Here is a 26221-nt window from a genome sequence, read left to right on the forward strand (position 1 = left end):
TTCCACTCCTTGCTATGTGGGAACAGGCTCCTCCAGGGTACAGATCCCACAACAGTATTATTTGAAACATTTCCTGTCTCCAAGTTCAGAGGTAAGTTCTCTACTGCAACGGGTACCCTGAATACCAGTGTTAGGATGGCACCTCCTTGGGTCATCCTCCATAGTGGCTTTCTACTTTGTAAAACTCAATGGCTGCCACTTTTTGGTTGTATGACCAATACTAACAAATACCTGGCAACAGGAACAAGATTTCTTCTTCTGCAGTGCTCTAGACACAAGGCAAACAAGCAATCCCAACCTCATAGCATTCGCATTACATGCAATGCTGGATCTGACAGTGCTCTCAGAAGGCAAGTAGTCTTCAAAAAAGCCAAGGCCTAAATAGCCACAGCTGATTTCTCATCTTCTCCATTGAGGTGAGTTTTGTTTGTTTGTTTGTTTTTGTAGAAAATATAAAAATGAGAAACACGGTTAAGACACTGGTGTTAGGACCTGAGAGATGGCTCAGCCATTAAGAATACTTGCTGAACAATCAAGAGTTCAGATTCTAGTACTCAGGTCATAATTATACCTAGATATCTAGTACTCAGTTACAATTCTGAAAGATCCAACACCCTCCCCAAGCACATACTTGCCCATACATGTTCATACACAATATACATAAAAATACTCATTTAAAGTACTATGATTAGAAGGCTGACCTTCTATAGATGCTCAGAACACAGGAACATAGGGTACCCATAGAAACTTAAGAGGAGGGTCACAATGGAAATGTTGGTAACTTCTGAATGCCTGTGATCCACCAGATACTTGTTCTAAGTCCCTTTCCTGCACTATTTCATTTGATAACTAAAGCCACCCCATGGGAGCAACTATCATTTTTGTTTTCAGAAGGATCTAAGCAAACAATGTGTAGTGTAGTCATTTCCCCAGGTCATCGTTCTGAGTCATGCCATCTGATTTCCCAGAAGTTAACTGCCCAACTGGAAAGAACAGGCACATCAGAACTGTTTTCTGGGCTTTAGTTGAGGGAGTCACAGTTCATATTCTCCCCTCCCCTCACAGAAATAAGACATCTCACTGGAGATCCTGGACTGGGTTTTTCAAATTATTTATTCTTGCATGTGCTACTTGGAAAAAGCCGCCTCCTGGAAGCCCATATCAGATTTTGCCTTAAAGTTTCATATTTCAATTTTTATTATGAAAATGACCAGTAAAGTGTTTCTAATAACTGGAATCTGGTCCAGTCTACCACAAGTATAATAAAATGTCTGTATGATGCTTCAAGCCATAGTAGGTGAAAATCAGATTTGACATTATACCTTTCTGCTGCTTTATAAAGCAGTTAGGGATTAAGATTGAGGCACTGTTACAAACCGTGGCTTTCTTTGGCAGGTGTTGGATTTAAATACGAGGACTTGCACACAGGAAATTCCCAACCTTGTGAAAGTTTGTCCCATGTGTGTGCATTACACCAATATTACCTTGTGTAAACATTCTCCTATGGCAATAATGAGAATTATCAGTTCATCCAGTTAGAAGTCACAGACAGCTGGGAGAACGATACAGCAACAGAGAGACAATTAGGACACAACCTGGAAGGGAGCTCTGCATATGGTAGACAAGAAACCTTAAAGCCCAAACTGTGTGTGTGCTTCTTCTCAATTGACCTGGGGCATCCCGAACTGGACGTCCAAGACTACTACCAAGTTATTGACTACAGGTAGTAAGAGCAACCGAATGAATGGTAATCATTCCATTTTTCCAAACTTACTGACAAAGACATTGGAAACTCGAAATTTTATCATTATGAACATGTGCTAATTTGGGCTATCCAAATTAGATGTTCTTTCAGAAAATATTCCTTCAAATCCACATTAAGTGCAACTAATGATATTCCAACATAACTTTTAATCTCAATGGCCTGCATACATTTTTTTTGCCCATAGATGTTTTTACTCTTTCTACAAATTAGCATAAGTATACTAATCAAATGTTAATTCTGACGGTCAAATGTCAAGGAAGAAAAAATGATTTTTGTTTAAAAACTTATTGTAAGCATCTAGGATGTGGGATTTTTTAAAAAATAATTCCAGCCTATGGTGCTGCTGAAGCCGGACAGTGGAGCGGTACAGTGGAAGGAGAGCCATCCAGGCCTTCTGGTCATCCTTGCTCACAGAGAGATGTCATCTATGGAGCCATTATGCAATAGCTGTGTGGATCACTTCAGCAAACGTCTTCACAGACAACTGCATGTTACGAATCCAACGTGGAAAATTTCATGTAGCGACATATGTCAAGAGCACATGTCAAGGATACAAATATATTAGGTAATGTTGAGAAATGGCAAGGGCCCTTCTGTTTACTGGAAAGCTCCTAGCTCTACGTTCCAGTTCATCAATCACAGAGATTTAATCAAACCACAGATGTAAATAATCAAGGTCTCCATTTCCTTTTCATGAGATTCTCTATCATCTTTCCCAGCAGGAAAGAAAAATCAAGACGTTGTTTTTACTCGTGTCACAATGTCACAATTCGCAGCTCCACAGACACCTGCTTCCTTGGGTCACAGATACAATCCTTGATCAGCCTACATTCTTACATCAGAAGTCTGTATTTCTTATCCAGGCTGACCACCTCCCCCACCCCCCTTTTATACTGCAGATAAATAATCAGCCACAGTAAAAATATAAATATATTACAGTCAGGAAATGCAAGAAATAATAGGGAGATTGCCTGGGATACAGTGCTTTCTCCACAAATATGAGGACCTGAGTTTGGATCCAGCACTCCTGTTACAGCAACAAAAAACTGGGTGAGGTAGTGTGTACTGGAATCTCACCATGGGGGGATGGAAATACATGGATCCTTGGAGGTACTTAGTCAAGATGAAATGGTGTATCCAGTGTTCAATGAAAGACACTGAATCAAAATCTAAGGTAGAGAAGAAACTGAGAAAGATATTCAAATGTTAGCCTCTGGCTTTCAAATTCACTGTAAGTACAGCCTCTACACACACATAGACACACACACACACACACACACACACACACACACACAAATGCTAAAATTAATAAAGTTTAAATTTTTGACTCAATAAATTCAAAATACCCATTCAAAGTATAGAATTGTTTTTAGTGTCTGGCTAGTGAAACTGACTGTCCTTTTCTTTTAGTTCACTTATATAAAGAGTCACTAAAAAGAATTCACAACTGGCACATGCACTCAATTTGCAAATTCTAGGTCAATGCTAACTCTGTGACAAGCACTAAGGTTATTTGGGAAAATCTCAAAGTGGAACCAATCTCTGAGTTTTCTGTATTTCAATCACTAGTTGGTCTGCATTCCTAAGGAATCAGAACAAAATACTTGCCAAAAGTTGGCCTCTAACTTTTACGAATTGCTTGTTTTACCTCCAGCTACTTGAACTGTCAGTCCTCCAGGACAAGCTCTAATTTAATCAGTAATGAAATATTACGTCTCTCCTTGAAGCGCCATCCCTTCCACAGCACAGCTCATTTGGTCCAAGAGGTTAAAATGAACTGCTCTGTTTTTATCCTTCCCTTCTTACCGATTGTCCTGAATAAGTCACATTCTTCCTTAATAACTGGAAAGCATTTTCATTCGTGCCCTGGGAATGACTAGAGGAGCTTTTAATATTATTAAGTCTAGATCAAATCAATCCAGTCCAAACCGGGCATGGGAATAAAATGTCTTAGCCACACCCACTTTTCACCAATCAGTCACACTAATATCGGTGGCCTGGTCAGGGAATCCTTGACATTTGTGACCAGAAGTTCTAGACACAGGCCACTTTTATACATTCTGCTGACAACCTTTGAACCACGCTGCCAAGACAAAGCTTGCTACGCCATCTCAGCATCCAAATGGTGATTCACTGCTTGCAAACAGGGAGACAGATTAGTATCGTTAACTTGACCTCAGTCTCTAACTCAGAGGCAAAAAGGCTTGAGGACCTAGGCATCTTAACTAGGGCAAGACATAAATCAAGCTACCTTCAGCACCACGAGGAAATAAACATCCAGTATGTTATGAACTGCAAAGTGCCCTGGGCATCCTCTGGAAGATGAAGGTGGGCTTGATTACAAAAGACTCCATTACTTAATTGAGTTTAATAAAATATATAGGGACCAGCTTCATCATGGTTTAACAGTTTCATGAATAAATAGTTTCCCTTCGAGAGCTCACTACTTAGCTCTCAGAAGGAAAAGTTTTAAGACTATGGGGCGAAGAGGGGTGCGAACAGTCTCTTCGTCTCTCTGTAGAAACCGAATTAAATTAGTGAGTTATTTTTCAACAGGTTCACCTGCAGGATTTGAAAAGGGAAAAGATAAGAGAAAGTTAAAAGGTTACTATGTGGAAGGCACAAGAAAAGAATTTGCTCTAGAAGAAAGTCACGAAGTTGGGCCAGATATGGTCACGGAATAAGAATTCAAATCTCATGTTGTGGGTTTCACTGCAGTTTTATTAAATGTTAGTTGAACTCAATTCAAGCAGCATGGATCTTCAGTTGAGGGGAAATAAAAAAGACAAGGAAGTTTAGGAACTAACAGGCCATTATTGTTCTTGGTGTGTGACACCAACTCGTCCATTTCTCTAATTTTCTACTAGAAAATAGTTAGAAACTAAAATGTGTAATTTTTTAACCCTAAGAAATCTAGTTTAGAAATCGAGCAAAATCAAAGTTAAAAGTTTAGTAATTGTAAACATTGATAAGAGATAACATCCGTCCTAATAATTTTCAGTCATATTTATAGTTTTACCTTCCTGCTTCAATGAACTTGCTGTCATCAGTTTGGGAACAAGATAACTCAATATTGCTGCTCTTGTTGTCTTCATAAAAATATTAGTTTTGCAAATCAAATCCCTTTTGGAAATTGTTCTAGAAAGAAAAAAAGATCACTTTTCTACAAAAAGAGCAAAAAGGCTCTGAGAAGAATTCTTCCCACAGTGCTTTGTGGTCATATTTTTTTTTAACCAAAAGATGACATATCCCAGAAATGTTATGGATATTTCTTCCTTTAATAGTCTGCCACCCTGCAAGTCATTGTGAATCCAAAGATTATAAGTGTGGCACCAGTGAGTTATATCAAAGCAGACAAGCAATTTGGGATGTGGGGCTCCGGAGAATACAATTTAACAGGAAGTGGCAGTCACAGGCTTTTGTGAATCCAAACAGAGTGTGTGTGTGTGTGTGTGTGTGTGTGTGTGTGTGTGTGTGTGTACCCCAAGATACAAGCAACACCCGCCACCCTCTGATAACTATGCACCCATATGCACCTAACTACGACTCTTCAACAACCTGACAAAGTGCTCACTGGAATGAGAATATCAATATCTTGTCTGATTGTTTTATCTGTTCTTACCCCAAGTTATTGAGTTGATCAAAGCTTATTATCACTTTCAAAGATGGAAATTTTATAGCTTCTTTCTTCACACAATAATCAGGAAGATGCTTTTAAGTAGGTACTTTTGCAAACTAACCACAGAATATGATAATTTTTGAGTGTATGCTGCCAAAATGGTAACATCTACTGAGAAGTAAAAGGGGGTGAGTGAAGACTGGAGAACTTCAAACAGACACAGCCTAGCATGCATTCAAGCATCGCCACAGGCTTCTCTTTCTACCTTTGTAGGCGTCACTAGCGTCAACCCAGCCAGGAAGGCGATGAGACACCATACACTTGGCCAGTAGCTCAGCTAACAGAGATTGATCCATTCAGGTTGACAACAAACATTCACCCTTTCTCTTCCTCCCCACTCTCTCCTTTCTGTTCTACTGACTAGCAAATAAATCAACTCCAATCTCAAGCTTCTGGACACGAGCTTTCCAAACACAAGGAAATCTTTTACATTTTTAATCAGGTTTAAAGGCATTTGACATTCTGTAAAGCCATTCACTCATCTCTCTGACATAGAACACGCAGAACTTATGGACAATGTATGTTCTGAAGACTATGCAACAACAGAATATTTCATTTTGTATGTGGTGTACTGGCAGGTTGGGGTTCAGGGTACACTCAGCTGTGTATCCACATATGGACCCCGAGTTTCCCTTCAGGTTTCTTTCTCTGTTGCTCACTACCTTATTTTTGAAACGGGGTCTTTCACTGAATCTAGAGCATGTCATTTCAACTAAACGAGCAGACTGGCAAGTCCCAAGGATCTGCATGTCATTGCCCCCCAGCGCTGAAGTTCCAGGCATGTAACTTGCTGGGTTTGTGCATGGGTTCTAGGATCCTTATGTTTGTGGAAACACTTTACCCAGGAAGCTATCTCCTAAGCCCCTGTATAATAATTTTAAAGCATTAAGTCCAAAGGTCATTTTATACAGCTAATAAGAAATTATAACACAATCTTTATAACCCCAAATTACATTTTCATCACAAAAGTATTGTGGTACAAGGCAGGCCTAAATGCATAATTATCTACCCAAATCTTTTTCCTTTCTGTTTTGTGTAAGTACATTTTAAAATTGAATTATTTCATAATAAAACTGTCATGTTCAAGAGTTCATCCCATATCCATAGCCTATTTCCACCTGTCATGATTGTTCCTTTGGAACAGTCAGTGACCATCCAGAAGTTGGCTTTGAATAACGATGTTGTCTCTTCACATCTTTCACATTAAATGCATCCATTAACTAAACACTAGAACTCACGAAAGACAATATATAGTTCAAGGTGCCAAAAGCGGCACAGATTGCCATTGGCTTAGGGTAGAGAGCAAAGGAGGAAGGCCTGAGTCAGAGATGAACCAAACATTCCTCTTCCCATAAAAGCTAGGATGTGAATTTAAAACGTGTTCTTGTGAAGTATCTGTGACAAGGAAAGAGAAGAATTACACCAACATGCACAGGAAAAGACATAAAGTGCCACAGTAAAACAGATAGTGATGTCCTCTCCATCCTTGGTCTGCATCCACTTGTTGCTATGCCAACAGCCAGTCACTCCATATGAGCTCGCCCAGAGTTGAGCCATGAGGCAGTCTGCAAAGGCTCAGGCCCTGCTCCGCTTTCTCTCAGCTTCTCTTTGAGTCTTTTAATGTCCCTCTCCACAGGTTCACATCACATTTTGTTAGTTTGACCAACAAGTGAGATGAGAATGTTTTTCTCTCTGTGAGGACTCCTATACAGAGCTGAATACGATAGATGATGGGTAGATAAAAGGAGACCACAGGAACCAGATTGCCAGCCATATTGGGCATGTGGTAGGTATCTGGAGATAAGTCTTAACTTGTTCACGTTTTTCAACACAGGCATGTTGATGGATAATATTGGACCATACCGGATATACATGGTTCTCACCAAAAAAGCAGGTTTCTCTAAAGAAAAACGATAAAGCTGTTACATCCTTACGAACTTTTGTCGACTCTTCCCGCAACTTTGGGTGGGTAGATAACCGATAGTAAAATGCTTTGCTGTGTCCATTCTTCTTGTTGTTGCTGAAAATTCAAAGCAAAAGGCTGGCATTGTCTTTTAGAATGGCGAGGAAAGCATGGGCAAATGGTGACAGCCTCATTCGAGAGAGAGGGAGAAACGGGCTGAAAAGATAAGGAAGATTCAGATTGGAAGCATCAAGATGTCTCTAGAGGTACGTTAAACTAATGACCACAGAGAAGCCATAAGAATTGTCTTGTCTGCAGCCTGAAATTGGTGTAATTGATGGTAATCTTGCTTTATGGTTTTACAATAAATGTGGTGTTAGGAAACACGGTGAAATTTCCTTAGGTACACACATGGGTGTATTACTACTGGCTTACAGGAGTCAGGTCCATTTGACTAATGAAGTATTTTTAGTAATCTTACGTGCATGATCTAGTAAAATTTGTAAACAAATTTTGTTTTGCAAGTTAAGAAGATTATCTGGAACAGCAAGCCCAGGAGTTGTTAATTTCTGAAGGTCTAGGAACTTTAAGAACCATACAGTGATGGTTTAACTGGCTCCGTGTTTGCCCCGGTCAGGCCTCAAAGGTCCAATCTCACACACCTAGTAGGAGTGCAGCCTGGTGAGAACTTCCATTTGGAGCAAGGGCCTGGCTTATAATAATGATTATAGCTACTAATAAATTGTGGCCAATAGAATAAATTTTAGCTAACTAGCCCTTCAGTTGTGCACCTAGGAAAAAAATAACAAAGGCAATCTATGAAAATATCCAGTCATTCTGTTCAGAATAGAAAAGTATTGAGCGAGTCCTGAACATGAGCTGTAGTTGATTTACTGAGCAAACCACTGCAGGGCGTAACTGAAGGTGGGAAAGGCAGGTCCTGGTAGACTGTTATCACGTGTGTGCATAATGAGTGAACACATAACACAGAGTGTTTTGTAAGTCGCATTTATGTGAAAGTGTCCTATGCTAGCATATGGAGGGGGTGATGCTATACATTTTAACACTAGTTGTGTCTGGGGCTTGAGAGGAGAAATCCCCCAGAGAGGCTACTCTCTTGGCATGCAATTCTGGAATTATCATTTAAAAATATTTTCATTATTTTTTAAATATTTTTTGCAATACATGTGCGCCTGTATGATACATTAAAAACGGGACTTAAGTGGGGAAAGAGTGGCATTACCTTTCAATTTCTTTTTAAATCGTCATTCAAATACATGATGAGTGAGGGAGACTCTGCCCTCTAGTGGCCACTTTAGCAATTCCCTTCCTCTAAAACTGCTGAATCCCGTGTTCTGGAAAAGCCCCAACTTCTCTATCCATTTATACATGAACGGAATCAACTTAAATTTTGTATCAGGCAGCATTGAAAAATACACACAATTCAGTCACACCACCTATATTTTTTTAGGAATCCATGAAATAACCTGCAACTTTGAATTCATGATGTATTTTCAACACCTACTGCATTCTTTATTGTGAGAGCCTATTTTCTAGCGTAGGTGTGTTGATCCCAGCAAGTGCTGACACTTAATAATTGCACAAGCTCCTCGCTAATGGACAACCAGCGTTGGTCACACCAGTCTCTAAACTAGAAAGCGCGAAGGCCTCTGTCACCTCAAAACTGAATGGTTTCCCTGAGTAATGAAGGCTCTGGTGTTCATGGTCTGATCTAAAACATTTCCAACGAGAGAAAATATTTCAGGACTATATATGGCCATGTCAACCGCCAAGTTCCCTCCATCCAAATGAAGGCGTGCGGAGGCTCCTGTCAACTTGTTCTCTGATGCAGAACAGTCTCCAAGCCCACAGCTGAGGCTTGCTCCCTATTAACTATTGGCTACCTTGGAAATGTACCGTCTCTCATTGCAAAACTCCCCAAAGGGCAATTCAAATCACATTTAGAATTTCCTATTTACATTGCAATGGCCATGGCAGAAGTTTGAATGTCGCCATACAAATCTGGTACCAAAGGCAGAGCATGCTCGACAGATTCGGTTTCAGAATTCACTTCACATGAGCATATTTTCATGGTGAAAGGGGGAAGGGGTTTCAGGGGATAAGGTTGTGGTACTAGCTTGGAAGTTAACCCTTTATCTTCTTGAGCGCATGAACTCCCGTTTTTTACAGAGGCCAGGTAAGATCTACTGAACAAATTTGCACAGTCGCCCTGCTTTGCATATTCCTGTGCAGATGTGTTACTGGGGATGGTGCCTCCTATTGCCAGTTAAACTTCCAAGTGTGTGAAGAAGGCATTTGGTCACATTGTCCTAGGAAGCAGAGACAATGAAAATAATTTTCCAGAGCAGTAGCAGAGATGGCAAGTTCTGCCTCTCTCTTAGGCTTTGTGTGACTGAGGGGCTGCACGTTGGGACATTCGCTTTATCCACGTGAGTTTTCTAGTGGATGGTTTTGTCGTAGTAGATGAACATGTGATTTTTAGCACATTTTTTCTCACTTGCTCTGCACTGAGGTTTTTTACAATGAAGGATCACCAAAAAGGCAAAGTTATTTAAACTGGGTATGGCCACACATTCATAATGTTCGAATCTCTACATTGGTGCGTGCAACTGAGGTGGGATAGGAAAAGCCCACACAGACAAAGCTGGGAGGGAGGCCTGGAGCGGAGCAGAATGCTTGGGCTCCCCATTACAGAGACATAGATGAAGATGATTGACAGTGCACAGTGATGTGCCAACTGATCTGCTAGAATTGGACACGGAAAGAAATTATCTTGACTACCTAGGATAGCTATGTGGATAGTTCTGGGTTCTTGTGAGAAACCACACTGAGAGACCCCTCAGTGAATACAGTGGAGAGGAATTGAGGAAGATGCTAATGTCAACTTCAGGCCCCTACTCAAACACACACATGTGCATGTACATAAATGGACACATATTAACATTCATACACACACAGAACACACACACCCTACCTACAGACACACAAGATTTTTTTTTAGTTAAAATTCATTGTGGTAGAGGTTACTTTCCTTTCTAACTTTTGAATTTCTTCTTGGTTTGGGTGGTAAGTTACTACATGAAATTAAAACTCTCACCTTCTTAAAATAGAATATCTGGAGACTCATACCTGGTCTCATATATTTTGTGTAAATTATGAAACTAAACAGGAAAGGACAGTAGCTCCTACCATGTCAGCGTCACATGTGAAGAGGGCCAGGCACACGAGAGAATCATCAACGCAGGCTTCTGCAGGGCTCGGCGGCGTCTTGTTTAAGCATGCTGTTTCAATCTTCCCCGACAGCCTCCCCACACATGGTAGGCACCCGGGTATGATGAAACACTCCGCACCCAGGAGAGATCTGGTTTCTATCCGACTTCTGCAAAAATGAAGACGGCAGAACTTGCCGCTCAGCGTGTCTCCGGGCATCGAGGACAGAGCTCACAGCAGCTGGGTCAGACCCTCGCAGAGAACTGACAAAAGGGGCTGCTTTAGTTTTGAGTGATGAGTGAGTGGACTAAGGGATAAAGCACAAAGGCAGGAAAGCAGCAGGGTCCAAAGGATATGTGGGAAACCCACTACCAGGGCACATCCTGCTTCCCTAAGGGCCAAGCGGGACTGTTCATCCAGGCTGTTTCCCAACCTTCCAAACTCTAAAATCAGAGCTCTCAAGACAGTCTTAGCCAAGTTGCTCATTACCGAGGAGCCGACACATCCAAGCAGCTAATGGGAGCGATAGTGTCATCATGCCGAGCTGATCCCCCGCTCAGATCCCTTCAACACGGCCACCACCCCTTCCACTCAGTGAAAGCCTCTTCCACAGTACTCTTAAGGCCCACAGATCAGGCCCCCTTCCAACTCTTCCACTCCATCTACAGAAACATCTTTTCTCTTTCTCTACTGCCTTCCTTGGTCTCTTGTTCGTTATCTCTCATTGGGACTTCAGTCTTACCTTGTCCATGATGCCCATTTTAACTAGTCTGCTTACTAGGTGAACTGTGGCATCCACCTTACATGCCTGGTCCATTTATCGCCATCTGTATTCTCTTCTATTTTATCTATTTTCAATGACAGGCATCTCACACTAGGCCGAAAATGTACTTAATGTATTTCTTGTGACTGGTGTACTCATTCTAGGTAGAACGTAAACGGTAATAACACGGGGCTCTCTGGTTTGTCCGTGAGTGCAACCCCGCCGATTTCAAGATGAATGCTCAGCCTGCAAAGAGACAGAAAGCCTTACAATGGCAAGCAGATTGGAAATAGTTCCCTTAAAACCTAACATAAATTGAGACAACAAAGTAATATATTTATAATCTTCAAATGTCTGGCGCACCAGCTTCGGGAAGCAGTTTGGTATTATTTAACAAGGCCAGTGAGAAATACAATAGTCTTTCACCCAACAAGTGGGCTTGTTAATTCAAACCATAAAGAAACCTTGCCTTGTTTATGCAAGGAGATGTGTAGAAAGATAAGTGTTGAAAGTGATGAAAAGTGGGAATTAGCCTATGTTCCTTCTCTCCGGAGAATGAAAAGCTAATGTGCCATCCACTTGCATACGAAACTTTTTATAGATAAGAAATGGGCACATTACTATCAGTACGAAATAGTATTCAGAGCAATGTTGAGCAAAGGTGCCAGCTGAGAATCACAAAATAAAGTTATTTGTTAGCCAGTGATTATAAGCATATAGGATAATAGGCCAGCTTGTGGAGAGAGTATTTTGTCTGCCTCTACTGTACAACGCTCTTTGTGTCTAACCCTCACACCATAGCACACCAAACACCGCTTTATCCTCATCGTCAACTTAACTGCTTCACCTGTGTCCTGACACAGCTCCAAATGTGGGTTAAGTTCAGCGGGTTTGCCCCAGATAGAAAGAACTTCGAGTTGTACTTCGGAACTGTTTCCACACTGATCTCATGTAAACAAATGTGCGCTCATTGACTGTGAGGAAAAGCTGCCCCAGATCCCCGAAGTCACACACAATGTTTGCATTAAGTAATCTGGGTCCTTAGAGTTCAGCCATAGCGTTCCTAAAGCCCTGTTTTCACAGGCTGTATCTTGTTTCACGTGATGTATCCCCAGCAAAACACCAGTTGAGTTGTTATTTGCAGATACGGCTCTCAATCTTTGTGGAGACAGAACCATTTTGTGGTTCCCAAACACTAGATTATCAGGTAGATAGCAACATTTTTAGATACAATCTAAATTTGTGGAACATTAAGTGTATAAACAGTAAAGAAGTTAACTCATACATTCCAGAATGCCAGCTGCTTCATTTGTTACTTGAAACAGGGCAAAACATTATGTGTGTGTGTGTGTGTGTGTGTGTGTGTGTGTGTGTGTGTGTGTATATATATATACTGATATGCCCATGAAATACTTTTGTTTCTGTTTTTGAAACATCCCAATTTTTCAATAAATGCTTTACTTGGGGTGGAAATGACCTAGAAAATTCCTGGCTCACAGCGTGAATTCTTCTCTTTATGAATGTGAGTATGTCTCCTTCATAGTAGACATTCACAAGATGAGATTAGGGTGGTCTAGGACACAATTGATTAGAAGGAGCTGTATATATTCCTTAGCTTTGCCTAAAAGCCTTACTGGCTACATTCCTACTGACAGCCATGTTTATCTGACTTTGTCTAGGTAGCTGTTAGCCAGCTTGATTTTGGGGCTTACTAACCTGAGACCATGAGCTGATTACAAGAGTCTGTGATCCCTCTGGAAGACTTAGCAAAAATGAATGCATATACACACTTTTCTAGGGAGAATTTGCAGACTTAAAAAAAATAATGTAAAATTCCGAGCACGCAAAAAATGCTTTAAAACTTTAAAGTCTAAGAGAGCTGTTTCTTAGAGCTCAGAGGGGCTGAATTCTTGGCTCAGTCTAGAAGAGTCTGATTCATCGTTCTGTGCTCCAGGTTCAAGACCTTGCTCTTTCAACACTCGCTTAGGAGTCCTGGTGCAGGAAGTTCATTGGTCTATGTCTAAGCTATGGAAGTGACATTCTTGGTGTTGGTTTGAAGGCCTTTGTTTCTGGACAATCTTTCTAGTCTTATCTATTCAAACATTCACACTGTCACACTGACCCAGACACAAGTCGTTCTGCATTCTGTTTTATTTATTTTTGCATTTTGACAAGAGACCACTCCAGCACTTTGATTACTCTAGGAAAGCTCCACTCTACAGAGCGTGTACACATCTTATTTCATTGCATACGTGTATGACATTTTCATTATACATTTATTAGTTTGTCTATTGTTTCCTCTTGTGTTTGAATACTAGTTCACTGATTTTAATACAGTCACCAATTGTTAGGCTTCAAATACATGAGTTGACATACACTCTAGTATAAACAATAATCTATACTAGTACACTGTTATGCAAAGTTTTGCTTTCTGTGGTCTATGCTACCTCCTGTCGCCCTTTGTCTGAGATACTAAATGAAACATACTAGAAATAAACAAGTAATGTGTACTGAATAAGTTTTGAGACATTATACCATGATATTGCAATTTTAAAAATTATTATTGCTAATCTCCTATTGTGCACATATATGGGTTAAGCTTTATCATGGGTATATGCATTCAGGAATATCAATAGCTCTCTGCGTATTTACATGGACATGCAGAGGGTCGTATGTATAGCTTCAGACCTCAGCTGGAGATATCAGACCTATTTACCTTGGATAAGGAGAGATGACTGTGGCAGAGCCTCCATCTAACCATTAGGTAAGTGGATATTAACCTTCGGAGGCTCAGTTCAAATAGTAACATTTTCATGTAGTCATTACAGGTTCCTTCAGACGGATTTCTCCTTGTCCTTTATTTCTTAGTAGACTTCAAGCTATTTTTACATTCTGTGATTGACATGAATCTCTTCCTCCCTCCCTCCCTCCCTCCCTCCCTCCCTCCCTTCCTCCCTCCCTCTATTCATCCTTCCCTCCCTTTCTGCCTCCCTCCCTTCCTTTCACTCTCCTTCCATCTATTCCTCCCTCCCTTCTTCTCCCCCCTCTCTCCCTGCCTCCTTCCCTCCCTCTCTTTCCCCCTCCCTGCCTCTCTCCCCTCTCTTTGCAGAGTCTTATGAATGCTAAGTAAGTGAGGGCCATTGAGCCCTCTCCCCAGCCCTTTCGTCAGGTTTTACTTTTGAGACAGGGTCTTACTTCCAGAAGGAGCTCAGACACCGGATGCCACTGTGTTCAGTTGGTTCCCTTGGTCTTCTGGTGTCTGATTTCCTCTTTGTGAGCAACCATAAGATAAGGGAATCCTACCATGTTAATCCCTATCAAAACAATTACGAGTTTAAGTAAAATAACCCTGAAACTCATGTATTAAGAAGAAAAATCAAATATCCTCATGCAGAGCTACAAACAGAATGGCAAGTAACAGGAAAGGTACGTGTTTTTGGTTGGTGCTTTCTGATATATTTGGCAGTCTGTCTGAAGCTTTAACTTCAGCTGCACAGAGAATTGGTAAGATCATGTGAACAGGGGCCCTCTGGTGGCCAGAACGGTGCTCAGCTCTGTAATTCTCCCATCACTTCTCAACAGTCGCCTGTGCAGTCACATGTATTTTAAAAGTTTGGAAGGAAACCACAAAGATGCTGGGTTATGTCATATAATATAAGATAATACTATAATTAATATAATATTATAATGTCCAGTTCCATCCACTTTTCATTTTTCTTTATGATCCAATAAAAACTCCATTGCGTATATATATCACATTTTCAATATATATTTATCCGTTTATAGACATTTGGACTGATTCCATTTATCAGCCATTACAAATACAGCAGCCATAAACGTGGATGAGCAGGTGTCTCTGGAGGAATGCATAGGATCCTTTGGAAGCATGCCCAGGAAAGGCAAACACAACATGTTCTTGCCCATATATCGATCACAGCAGTTCATTTATATGTTTCTATTTCAGCGGGAGTGAGCATGTACAGAGGAGATAAAAGGAGAAGTGTGGTAGCAGTAACAGAACACGTGCTCCGTGACATTGGAAAAAGGCTCTGTGTGGGGGGAGGTTAAGCAGGCATGGGGAGCAGGGGATGGGAACAAAAGGGATGGGGTGAGGATCAGACATTAAAAACCATTCCTTTGTTTGATAATGGACATCTGCAGTGTGGCTCTGTGGCAGAACACTTCACTAAAAGGTACAAGAAAAATTAAAGAAGTCACAGAGAAACTAAGAATGAGGATTTGTTCTCTAAGTCCTGTCAGCTAGCCATCACGTGGGAATAGTGAGCTAGCCCCCTTTGAATCTTGAGGGTCTTGCCACAGAAACCAGGCTTAGCAAAGAACATTGAGCCAAGGGATACTAATTGTATCAATACACCAGCTGTGTATTAAGCATTCTTCCTATAGCCAGGAATAAAATAAAGAGAAGGTGGGTTTTTTTGTTTGTTTTGTTGTTGTTTTTGTTTGTTTGTTTGGTTGGTTGTTGTTGTTTTTTTTTTAACAAATAAGTACCTCGAATTTATGCCTGGGTCTGGTACTCTCATACTTAGAATTTGTTGCTTGTACTTAGCATTTTCTAGGTCTCTAAGAGTAAACAACGTGATAAGAAATGTGTATAGAGCGCTAGTATTTCTACCCTGTGTGTGCTGTGTTTTACATGCAGTTTAACACTGAGATCAGCTGGTTAAACTTTACAATCATCTAGGTGAGAAAGCCCTGGGCAGGTCTGTGAGGTGCAAAGACCCACCTTCCTTTAGCCACCTGCCAGCATTCCAGAGTCTCAGATGAGAGGGAGCTGAGCCACCGCGTTGGCCTGCTTCCCGTCTGTAGATGCAATATGGCCGCTGCCAAGCGCTCCACCACGCCCACCTTCCACACCTCAATGGACCATATCCTCAAACTGGGACCAAAAACACACCGTTGGTCCCTTATGTCTATTTTATCACAGAGAAGTAACAACCATGCCACATTAGAAAGGTGAAGCGTGTTTCTTCCTCCGATGATGCTTTGGGGATGTGCTTTCGGATTCCTCACTCCCACTCTGATGGCACTTGAAGCAAGCTCATGGTTGAGGAAAATGATTTCTTCCTGTGAGGTGATGCTGGATTCCTATCCTTTGCAAACACGTACTTACCCAGAGACATGGAAACATGTTAACACAAATCGCTTCAACAGAAGCCCCGCATCAATAGCGTTGTCACCCATGACTTTTACTAGCTGCCCACCGGAGGAAAAATGAAGTTTAGATTCAGAAAGCAAAAGCAAGTGACAATTACCCTCCACTGCCCTAATTAAACATGTGCTTAAAATGGAACCCACATCATAAAGTGTTCCATTTTCAATTTTTAGGTTTTGGCACTTTATTCTGGAGACGTCAGAAGTTCTGTAATTTTGCTACACGCCAGCACTGAGTTAGGAAGCATTAGCGGGGTTGGGGATTTAGCTCAGTGGTAGAGCGCTTGCCTAGGAAGCGCAAGGCCCTGGGTTCAGTCCCCAGCTCCGAGAAAAAAAAAAAAAGAAAAGAAAAGGAAGCATTAGCAGGGCTGTCCGTTTGCACCATCCCACTTTCCCTGACATTCTTACAGCCCCAAGGGTCTGTTACATTTTTAGGTCCCCTTCATAACACTGTGATCTCAGTGCCTAAGCAATGCTCTAATTATAAAGTACCCACTCATAATTGACTTGTGCTCCAGTGATCCCAAAATGTTAAAAGCTTTATTCCAGATTGGCCAGGGCAACTGCAGGCAGCGCTAGAGAAGAAAGAATGCCAGGGTCAATGGTGGCGATGGGGACATGTTCATGTGTTCACGTGTTCACGTGTCTGCCTGTTCACATGTTTTGCTTTCTCCTCAGGCAGACCTTCATGGCACTGGGTGACCAACCTAGTGGGAAGCTCAAGTTGCCCTACCTTCCGTATCTGAGTGATTTTTATTTAAGGAACCCTGAAGTAAGTGGTCCAATTTAACTCTCCCTAAAATAAAAGTTATGTTAATACATTCCAGGAGAGGGGTAATTATTTATGGATTGGATCATTAGAATTGTGTGTGTGTGTGTGTGTGTGTGTGTGTGTGTGTATGAGAGAGAGAGAGAGAGAGAGAGAGAGAGAGAGAGAGAGAGAGAGAGAGAGAGAGAATGTCTGCAGTGCAGCTGCTTGCACATGCAGATAGAGGCGAAAGACAGTTTTGGGTGTTGTTCCACAAACACTGCCCACTTTGTTTTCAGGGTCTCTCAGTGGCTGGGATACACCAAGGAGGTTAGCCTTGCTGGGTGTCAAGCTTTAGGAACCCTACTCGCCTCCACCTCCCAGCGCCTCCCCCTCCCAGCGCTGTGAGCAGTAGCTCTTGCCAGCACGCCTGGCTGGTCCCACTGGTTCCTGGGATAGAGCTTAGATCCTCATGTTAACAAGGCAAGCATGTCCCTTCCTGAGCCATTTTCCCCAGCCTCAAGAACTTTTAAAATTCAGGATTTCTGGTCTCTTTCTCCAAAGTTTTTATTCAGTCCTTGAAGCACAGCTTCAAGATTGAGTCTCTAATGCATCCCTGGGGGACATTGTGGGTGCTTCTGCTTTGGGTGTGTCAGCTTAAGCAACACCTATCTACAGGGATGTACAGTGAAATTCTGAGGTTTTTCTGGGCAGCAGCTACACTGTGGTGCGAAGGTGAACAGGGCAGCTTTTCCGAGCAAATGAGCAGATGGAACTCCCTGGATAGAACTCAGAGCCCTGAAGGATCACAGAATTAGTTGTCAGCACCTCCCCGTTCACTCTGGCGTTCCCCGACTATACACCCTCACTAATCTGCACGAATGGTTTCAAAAGATAAATGAACAGCAAACATATTTGAAATGGTTGGATTTTTTTTTTTAACGTCCTTTTCCTTAGGAGGTCATGTCTTAATCGGAAGAGCTCTTTAAACCACATGGTGGCAGTGTAATCACGTGAGTGGCAGTCTGAGAGTGTCAGGCTGTAGTTTCTGAAGCCATGATAAATTGAGAGACGATTCTGGGATTTGGATAACCATCCTTGGTCCAACGCATAAATGCGAAACTACAGTCACCTGTGTGAATGCTTCAGTCACAGTGCTGAGGGCTGCACTAACGATTGCACAGGCATAAAAGGCTCCACAAGAACAAGCAGCAGATCCTTTTGTGCCCGAGCCATAACTCACGTTTCAGCTTAGCAGGTCTCTGCGTGGGAGGCCTCGCTCCGCGCTTGAGTCCTGTTGAGGGCTACCATCCTCTAGCGTTTTTAACCCAGGGATTTGCGTGTCTCCACGGTTCTTGCAACCAACGAAATCAAACTTGTTAATGTGTTTGTTACATTGTCTTCTCTAAGTCTTCCCCCTCAGAACTGCAATTTTAAGATGGACGACAATCCTTTGTGATAATCCTGGGTGACTTCTGGTCTCTACCGTACAAACTATTCATATAATTCTAATATGTGCGGCACAGAAGTCTACACTTGGGAGCTTGGGATGACCTCAGAGTAAAGTATCTATTGCTCTTCCTGACCAATAACAAAACACTTTAGTATTGTGAGAAGGTTACTCGGAATGGATGGGTTGCCTGGCGGTTAAAATTCTAACAATATCCCTATTTTACCTTTTAATATTGTGTGACAGGTCACGAGCACTGTGAGAACAGCTGAGTAAGATCAAACGCATGGGTGTCAGAAGAAGGGATAAACGGATGCAGCATGAGGCCAGGTTCACGTTGCTGACAAGGCATACTTTTTCTCAAGGTGATGGGACCCCACAATGCCAGAATCCAGGCTCTATCAAAATGAGGGACATAAAAGTCCTCATCCAGGTAGATCATCCACGTGAATACATGCAGATTTCCCAGAGCAGCGCAGACATCTAGTTCAGGTTTTACTCTACTGGATTTTCAGTTTGGATCAAAGGTTTCCTCTGGGCACTCTGAGTCCACCTGGTAAAATACTCTCCCAGGTCTGTTGTAGAAAAATGTCCTCACCTAGTAAAAGATAATACCCAAGGCCGGAAAGCATCCTCCGCTAAGTCGATTCGAGCACCATTCCGATGTTCTTTTGGGAAGGTGACTCTAGCGTGGTGTGGGTGGGGTATCCTGCTGCTGATTGGCATGCGTGTTAGGTGCAACAGGATCTCCGAGAGCCTGCAGGCACCGGCATGTGGAGCAGTGCAGAAACAGCTTCCACAGTTGCCGGGGTTAAAATTCCCCAGGTTCCCATCACGACGGATGGCCTGCACGCAGTGTTCAAAATTGCTCATTTACCTCATGCCACTGGGGCTTTGGGCCTGCTCCCTGGTCAAGCTACTGCATAGTCAATGTAAGTGCTTCGTATAGGTGTCCAAATGCCAAATGTCCAAAGTAATTACCAACATTTAGAAAAAATACACTGCAGAAAAAGTATGTATCATTTCTACACTTAGCTCTATTTAGAGTCCAGTCTAATACCCAGTATGAAATGGGTACTGTGATATGAATGTGAGCTACCATGTGGGTTTTGTGAATTGAACCCAGATCTTCTGTGGAAGGAGTCAGTATTTTTAACCACTGAGCCATCTCTCTGTTGTAGGAAACCCATGCTATCACTGGCTCTCTAGGACCACATGGCTTCTGTTCTTCTGTTGGGTATTTCCATCTCAGTCAGCCGGACTCTCTGGCCCAGAGCTCTCAAATCGTCTCCACTCGACTCACTAAGTTCCTGTTTCCACCCCACACTGTTACCAGCTACTCTCTGGGCCCTTCGGTGTTCTCGTGCTATGGTTAGCCCCATTAGCGGCCATCCATCTAGTTCCCAAGGCGAGTTGCTGCCACACCAGTCCCATACAAAGACTGCCTATCTCACGGCTCTTTTTCTATGGACTCTGCTCACGTTCCCAGTAACCCGGTAAAATCAAAACTCAATAAGCTTTGTAGTTTATTCAATTAGATTTATATCAGTAAATTCTCCACAAAACGTCCACACAATAAACTCAGAGCCTTTCTTTCTCACTGCCCAATGACAGACTTTGCCTTATCTTGAGCCTGTCCTCACCTACATGTAGACATCAATCCAGATCTCTCAAGTCCAAAGCGATGGCGTTCTAAGAAAAACATACATAAGTAGTTTAAGATGTAGGATAACAGGCGTTAATGTCAGAACTGGGATTCTGATGCAGAGAGATCCAATAACTCTGAAGCCAAGACCCAGTATCTCTAACACTGTGTACACTTCTGCCTTGCCTCTAACCTTCCCACCTTCAAATCAATATCGTTTCTGTATAAGCCTTCCATGTGGGCAAGACACTTCAACAATCAGACTATTTTTCTTAAAAAGAAACTATCCATTGTCTGAATATACACCACATAAAATTGATGAGAAGTAGATTCTTTCTTTCTGCGAATGCTACTTACTTTTAGTACTGACACATACGTTAACATTTAAAGAACATCCTATGCAATATTTATACCTGCAATCTGTATTAGCAAAATGATGTTGGACAGTTGTAATTTCATCAAAGTGTAATTACTGGGATTGCTCTATGAGCTATAATTCTTTTTGACAATTCAGTCAGGCTTCAAATTTTCAAGTGAAGTTTAACTTGCCCCATTGATTGATTTATTCATTATTTATACACTGCCTCCTTCAAAGAACGATTCCAAATATCTGACACAAAGAGAGGAGAGCCACAGACTCGAATCATTAAGGCGAGGCTGAAAGAACAATTGCCACCCAATCCAGGGAAAACAAAACAGTGCCACAAACCTTAGATTAAAGAAAATGACTGTAATCAGACATGCTGAAGAGGTGAGCTTCTAGAAAGAAAAACAGAAACAATTTCACTAAGGAAATATAATTCCCTAATGGAGAAAACCATGCTAATTATTTAGAATAGGTATTTTTTGAATAATTAAACAAAAAAATTAAGCATGCTTTGGCATGTGTGTGGCATCACCATTAGGGTCAAGGTCTACTTCTTTTTCTGTGTGACTATGTAATGAACTCAGATTCACCGTCCTTTGAAGACAGCACAACACACCCAGTTCACTGTTAGCTCCATCATGAATCCATCATCAGTCGATTTTCTGATGTTCTTTTCTTTACAGCGTGCTTGGTGGTCAGTGTGGCCCTAGCCGAAGCAATAACGTATTAGCTTTATGCTCTGGTTCTCTGTCTCAGTGAATGTGCACTTCTCGTCCTTTAAGATTCTTCTGCTTCTTCTTCAAGCTTTGCTCTTTCAAATTCATTTTACATCAAGCTTTACGATTACAAAACCTGCAGGTCTCTAAGTTGCATTTGAGCTGGATCTATAAATCGCTTTGAATCACACTTTCCAATAGCTGTGATATGTGCTTCCACATCCTTAGCTTCTCGTACTTTCAACTTAGGGGCATTTTGACTTGGATACACCTTGTACCTAATTGATTTCATTTACATGTGTGCACTCCTGTTTATGCACAGGTCTGTGTTAAGGATTGACTGAATGTGGACCTGTGTATGTACATGTGGAAGGTTGTAGGATGATGTCACAGGTGAGGCAGGTACAGGATAGAAGGAGGCCTGTCATTGGAGGAGAAGGAAGGATGGGCGGGAGAGAAGTTTGGAGGAAGAGGAGGAGACTAAGGGAGAGAGGAGGAAGAGGAGACGGAGAGAGGGGAGAAGCCATGGCAGGTGATGTTAAGATTCTGCTCTGTGTATTTACAGGTTGTTATTAATGTTCTCAAGGGATGGATGGTACCGGGCTTTGAATGTTTAAGTGGGCAATTATATCTTACCAATTGGATCTAAGATTATTGTGTTGTGTGTTCTTTTATGTGAGGGTTTGAGTGTAGGAAAGTGTGCGGCTGGGATGTGTTTCCGCCAAGATATCTAGCAGATATCTTGGGGCACTGTGGTGAAGACCAAGCAGGTAAAAAGATCAACATTACCGTTTTATTTTTATATTTTTACAACAACAGAAGGTGATCTTATTATTATTATTCTGCCTTATTTTATTTGATGGGATCTCTCGCTGAACAGGGAGCTTACACATTTAGCTAGACAGATTCCTGCCAGTGAGACCCAGCCAGGAATGCTTTTGTGTGTGCTCCAGAACAGCAGTGTTATAAAGCACTTACGCCTGCCACACCTAACATTTAATGGGTATTAGGGATCTGAACTTAGGGCCTCATTCCTGCATAGCCAATGCTTTACTGAATAATCTCCTCAGTCTCACAATCTATTTCTTGATATCTAGTACTCCCCGATTGATTGTGAGTAGTATCCTTAAAAATTAGCCATCTTTGAGTTCTGATAGCTTCCTATTTACTGAAAGACTATCCTATGACTTGGCAAAAGTTATGTATCGAGTGTAATAAGCTGTTAAACTTAAATTCCTCAGCCATTACTAAGAGTGGCAGCTTTAGACATTTCTTTCCAATAAGCCCTGTTGACTTACTGAACTGCAGGGACCTCCAGGACAGCGTAGGGATGGGTGGAAGTAGCAGGATCCTTGTCCTGCTCTCCTGATCTCATTTTATTACAGAAGATGATGTCTGCTGTAGATGGACCTGTAGATTAGTTGTAAAAACCATATTACTTCCCCCTATAACAACTTTGTGAAAGTGCATTTTACATTTTGAGAGCTTCATACATAAATATCAGTTTAAGTTCTATTCTTAGATTGCAAAAAGCGTGTATGTGTTTAAAAATGTGTGGTGTTGTTATTATGAATATTGAATTTTATCACATGTTTTTATGAATCTATTAATATGATTATATAATTTTGTCCTATGTTCCCTAGTAATAGGGTGCACTACACTGATTGCTTTTTAATTGTAAAACCACATTTGAATTCTTATTATAAACCCTCTTATGGTAGGCTTGTTATCCTCTGTATATATGGTTAGGGAGCTTAGAAATTTAAATGGGAAATAAGAGGCAATGAAACTAATAGAAAAATAATGCAAGATTCTTTTTTTTAAAAAAAAAAGATTTATTGGGGCTGGAGAGATGGCTCAGTGGTTAAGAGCATTGACTGCTCTTCCAGAGGTCCTGAGTTCAATTCCCAGCAACCACATGGTGTCTCACAACCATCAGTAATGAGATTTGATGCCCTCTTATGGTGCATCTGAAGACAACTACAGTGTACTTATATATAATAAGATTTATAATAAATATAAGATATAAAATAAGATATAATAATAAGATATATTAATAAGATATAAAATAAAAAAAGATTTATTTTATGTATGTGAGTACATGATCACTATCTTCAGACATACTATAAGAGGACATTGGATCCCATTACAGATGGTTGTGAGCCACCCTATGGCTGGTGGGAATTGAACTCAGGACCTCTGGAAGAGCACTCAGTGCTCTTAACCACTGAGCCATCCCCTCCATTCCTAAAATGAAAGATTCTTAACAGAGATTTAAAAAAGTAAACACAAAGTAAAGACAAAAATTGATACATTACACCATATTATAACTATGAAACTCTGTTTATCAAAGGACATTATTAAGCAAGTGAAAATGTGTATCTTGATGCTGTGGAACCTATCTATAACATGCCCATCCCACGAGGGACCATAGCAGGAATATAGAAAGAACAGCTAAAGACTAATGGAAGTCAGACAACCTTCTTTAAAAATGAGTACAGTACAATAGAAATTAAAAATAAAAGATTTCAAACAATAAGTTAAAGTAAGCACTATAAATAACTAGAGAAGGCGTTCTTCCGACACCTAATTAGTTTCTGTCAACTTGACACAAACTAATGTCACTTAAGAAAAGAAAACCTCAATTGGGAAAATGCCCCAGCATATTGTCCTTTGGAACATTCTCTAGATTTGTGATTGATCTAGGAGGATCCAACTCACCGAGGGCAGGGTCATTCTTGGGCAGGTGGTCGAGGTTCAACAAGTCATGAGAAACAAGCCAGAACTACTCTATGCTCTTTTCAGGTTCCTGCCTTGAGATACTGCTCTGTTTTTCCTCAGTCATGGAATGTTGACAGGAATTATAAGCTGCAATAAATCCTGTATTCCACACCTCGTTTTTGGTTATGGTGTCTTACCACAGGGATAGAAACCTAAGCCATAACAAAACTGAAAAATCACAATGAGATATGTTTATAAACATATCCCTGGACTGACTAATATAAAAATTACACAAAGGTACATCAAAGGTGGGACTGAGAAAGTCTTGCTAATAAGTTTCTGAAGTACTGTGGGGAGCCTTTTCTTGGCCTCTTAAGAGTTGTAAATGTCTATAAGGCATATGAGGCAGAAATTGTATAGTTAGCTATACACCTAACAGACACGCATAGCACACTTATGAAATACATATAAATCCATGTTACAGGTAGTGCTATTTATATGATCTACAATTTGAAAAGTACTTCAGGGGGTGCTATAGATCTAGCTGCCAAGTTATGAGGTCCTAGGAAGAGGTTTCAGTATGAACTGAGGCCTCCTGCTCAAAATCACAGGTGTAAGGCACACTGTACCAAGCAAAGGCTTCAAAGACCTAGCCTGGTTGACATTTTCAACAGATTCCCAATAGAGACCGCGAGCCATAGAACTGAGTGAAACAAGGTTCAGTCTTCGAAGATGTAACGTTTCTTGATAGTTTGGTATAATTTCTTAAGTATCAACAAAGACGTCAAGAATAAAGTAGAACAGGTGTAACCTTAGCTGTAACGCTAAATTGAATGTGAACCAATATCTATCTCTCTATAGATGAGTCTGATTGACCATTGTAGGCCAAGAAACTCAATATGTCTAATGACACAGTGATCAAAGTCACAATATAGGTAACCCTTGTATGAGGTATGAGGAGCTCCTTCAACATCTGGAATGTTCTAGTCCCTGATCTGAATGCCAATTACTTGGGGTTTTTCCATTCTGAAAATTGGTCACTCTACACTCTCAGGATTTGTTCGTTTTCTACAGGATGCTGTGATTCAACAAGCATTTGGTTTTGTTAGGAAGAAAGTGTGTAGTATGATTATACATGGTCCTAGGAACACAGTGAACTATGATTTCATGATTTATTAAAAGGACAAGTTAGCATATGTACCATCATTTCTTAGGCTGTCCTTTGCAAAACTAAATGCAAAATATTGCATCTTTATGTATGGAGACAATTCTTGGAGAATTGGGTTAATGAGGTCTTCATATAACAGCTTGCAAATATCAACTTCAAACCAGAGAATAAGCTTAGCAGTGTTTCCAAATGTTAACATGAATGACAAGTACCTAGGGGATTGAATTAAAATGAAGACACAGGACCCCCTGCCCAGGGACTTGGCTTCAGTACACTAGCAAAAGGCTAGAAATATGTACTCTTAAAAGGATACCACCGACACTACTTACAAAACATGGCAGTAAAGCTATCAGACTTTATGTTATGTTACTTTTCTCCCCAAATTTGCAATAGAAACTGAAATTTAACTTCGACTTTGTCCTTTCCCCCACTCAAGTTAAAGTAGGCTACAAATAGAGCTGGACTGCAAATGCTCATGTTAATATCCTTGGAAGATAAAATGATATGAAACAAATGTTCTTGTATTTCACTGATTTTCAACATCCATTGTAAGGATGCATGTTACATCTCTGTGCAATATGCACCTATTGCGTAATGCTCCAAACACCCTCTGACTCTACATATTAAATTGTAATCCAAACAGTTGACTTGGAATCCTGACACCACGATAAACGTGCTTTAAAAAGAAAGAGATTTGGCTAGCATTGCGTTGGTTTCTTTGAGCTTCATGTGTTGCTGTGTCATGCTCTCTACTACCGTTGACATATCTTTTCTTTGCTGTGGGCATGCCTACCTCAGAATGTGTGGCTCTGGCTTAGAGGAAAGGAAAAAGCAATAACTCTCAGAGGGCACATATCCAAATAGCCTGCTTTCATGCAAATACACACAACAAA

At 41.1% G+C, this 26221-nt stretch overlaps 1 protein-coding gene across 1 annotated transcript in view; it reads right to left on the reverse strand.

Annotated features, from left to right (window-relative positions):
• Positions 1–5562: 5562 nt before the first annotated feature.
• Egfem1 (EGF-like and EMI domain containing 1) overlaps positions 5563–26221 on the reverse strand; it is a 651262-nt gene continuing 630603 nt past the window's right edge. Inside the window, exons 15-16 of the transcript XR_010063603.1 lie at positions 10558–11587; positions 5563–7563 (exon numbers count right to left, since the gene is read on the reverse strand). The gene's annotated coding sequence lies outside the window, so the exon portion shown is untranslated. The remainder of the gene's footprint in view (positions 7564–10557; positions 11588–26221) is intronic.

The sequence above is a fragment of the Rattus norvegicus genome, chromosome 2 (genome assembly GCF_036323735.1).
Source record: "Rattus norvegicus strain BN/NHsdMcwi chromosome 2, GRCr8, whole genome shotgun sequence".
Taxonomy (NCBI): domain Eukaryota; kingdom Metazoa; phylum Chordata; class Mammalia; order Rodentia; family Muridae; genus Rattus; species Rattus norvegicus.